The 2,828-nt window shown below is 41.7% G+C and overlaps 1 pseudogene; it reads right to left on the bottom strand.

The window, feature by feature from the left end:
• Positions 1 to 996: 996 nt before the first annotated feature.
• LOC112391149 (60S ribosomal protein L10a pseudogene) lies at positions 997 to 1,652 on the bottom strand (annotated as a pseudogene).
• Between the last annotated feature and the right edge of the window lie 1,176 nt (positions 1,653 to 2,828).

Below are 2,828 nucleotides of genomic sequence, written 5' to 3'. Positions count from 1 at the left end.
ATTCTCTTTTCTACTTGAGATTTTGCCTGGAGTGATTGGATATGGCCTGTTTCCTTATTATTTAAGCATGTTAGTTCTAATGTTCTGGGCTCCTACTGTCAGTTTTAAAGTCCTCCTGCAGGGAATTTCCTGGTGGTCCAGTGGTTAGGACTCCATGCTCTCACTGCCAAGGGCACGGATTCAGTCCCTGGTCAGGGAACTAATCCTTCAGAAAACCTAACAGCTCACTGCCTACCCTGCCCAAATTCCTCTTGAGAGGGAAATCACTCCCACCCTAGTCCTTTGTTGCACTTATAGCAAAGGCTGGACATAACATGTGCTGAAGAGTAGAGAAATATTAAGTAAATTGTGGCATTAAAAGTGAAAAACACGTATTAAATACTATGTAGCAACTTGTAAAATATGTTTTCAAAATAATGTTAAATGAAGAGTAGAACCCAAATTGCAAAGACCTGCTTTAAATTATGAAAAAAACCCCAAAGCCTATAAAAATATATACACATGTGTGTAGAAATTCAGAGGAATAAAAAGTCATGGTCAGTGATTTTCTGTGTTCTTCATTAGCATGCAAGCTCTAAGAAGTCAGGGATTTTGGTCTGTCCTAGAACAGTGCCTGGCCTGTAGTAGTTTTTCAACAAATCTTTGTTGATTATTTAATGAATTGAATGTGGAGATTTCTTTTTGGTGGTTTTCATGTTTAATGCTATAGTAATGCTTGTTTAAATTAAAACAAAAACAAAAATTAAAAAGGAAATTCCCAATGATTTCAACCTTTTGAAAATACATTATAGTTTCTGCATATTCTCAACACCCTTGTTGGCCTTTTCTGGTCCTCTTAAAAGGTGGTGCCCCAGACAGGATATACTAGTCCAGATTTTGGCAAGCCAGTCCAGCATATAGAGGAATATTTTCTTCTCAGGATCTGGATACCACATCTCTATTTTACTTTATTTATTTATTTTTTAGTGGTAGGAGTATGGTTTATTAAGCTGTGCCTTAGTATAGGCGCTGGGGCTTGCCCATGATGCTCTTAATGTACAAAGTCCGGACGTTCTGCCAATTTTTCTCAAGCAATGACACCAGGAAGTTGACAGCTAAGTGGATGTTGTACACAGGCTCATCACTTGTCATCTTCACGTGGCCAACAGCCACTGCCAGACACAACACCTTCTTCATCTGGAACTTGATCGTGGACTTCACTTAATCAACTTTGGCCACCATGTTCTCATTATGGGTCAGCAAGGAAGGGAATTTGCCAGCCTTATTCAGGCCAGGGCCCAGAATTTGTGGGATCTGCTTGATCAGAGGCTCTGAAGCCAAAAAAGCATCATACTTCTTGGGCAGCTTCCTGACCAGTTTCTTATTCTTGTTGAGTTTCTTTAGTGCCTTCGTGTCCATGTGGGGGATATCCACAGCCTTGGCCTCATCACACAGTGCTGCTGGTACCCCAGAACACATATAGAGAACTTGGGACGGGGAGGGGACTTAAGCCTGACGGCGCCTGAGAAGCGTTTGTCCTTCTGAGGGTTATAGTTCTTCAGGCTGATCTGAAGCTGCACCGTCTCCAAAAACTTCTGGCACTTTCACTGGTTCCCATGCAGGACTTCCTGCACTGCCTTGTAGAGGGTGTTGCGGGAGACTTTGCTGCTCATGGTGCCTCGTGCTGAGATAAGCGGAAAAGAGCCACACCTCCATTTTAGAGTTTTTTGCAGATGTGACCCACTGTTGGCTTATACTGAACTTAGTTTGTTGGTATTTAAAACTTTAGTTTTGCTAATACATTATAACTATTTCCAGGTCTTTCCCAATAAGTATTTACCTGCTGATATAACAGAACTGGCCATCTTGCCTTTCATGTATTTTTGTTTTCACTGTCCACCTTCATTGGAAGTGCTAAGTAGCAGAACATTCAAAAGTTGGGCAGCCAGAGAATAAAAGAAGCAAAACCTCTGGAAAGTCTACACATTTTATAATTATCTCCAAATACTTTAATGATGACTATACATTTTCTAGGTGCTTTCTTCAGAATTCCTGAAATGGTAGGAAGTTAAGTACCTTAGATAAAAATCAGAAACTCATCCTTTGGTTCTGTCTTCAAATAGTGTTGAAAACCTGTTTTTTCCAGGAAAGTGAGCCATTGCAGTCTTACCATTATTTTCCAAATGCTTATCAACTGCCATCAGCTCTCCATTTTTTTTTTTTTTGTTTTTTTGCGGTACGCGGGCCTCTCACTGCTGTGGCCTCTCTTGCCGCGGAGCGCAGGCACCGGACGCACAGGCTCAGCGGCCATGGCTCACGGCCCCAGCTGCTTCGCGGCACGTGGGATCCTCCCGGACCGGGGCATGAACCCACGTCCCCCGCATTGGCAGGCGGACTCTAAACCACTGTGCCACCAGGGAATCCCAGCCCTCCATTTTTCATGGCCATCATTGTTTCTTATATTCATAGACCAGGTGCTGGCAAATTTTTTCTGTAAAGGTCCAGATAATAAATATTTTAGGCTTTGTGGGCCAGAGGGTCTCTGCCTTAACAACTCATCTGTGCTATTGTATCTCAAAACTAGCCACAGACAATACATAAATGAATGGATGTGACCATGTTCCAGTAAAACTATTTACAAAAGTAGGCATCAGAGCTAGTAGTTTGATGATCCCTATCATATACCCACCACCTTTACCATCTAAGAAGATAGAATAGGAGGACTCTATGGTGGAACTCATTTTCTTTTAGAATTTTTGAAGGACCTGCTTCTAGCTTCTAGTGTTCCTTTTGAAAAGTCCCTTGCTCTTCTAATTTCGTGATCCTTTTAACATTTTATTTATTTACTT

This window comes from Neophocaena asiaeorientalis, unplaced genomic scaffold (genome assembly GCF_003031525.2).
Source record: "Neophocaena asiaeorientalis asiaeorientalis breed wild unplaced genomic scaffold, Neophocaena_asiaeorientalis_V1.1 scaffold119, whole genome shotgun sequence".
Taxonomy (NCBI): Eukaryota; Metazoa; Chordata; class Mammalia; order Artiodactyla; family Phocoenidae; genus Neophocaena; species Neophocaena asiaeorientalis.
This window is presented reverse-complemented; position numbering and strand designations above follow the sequence as displayed.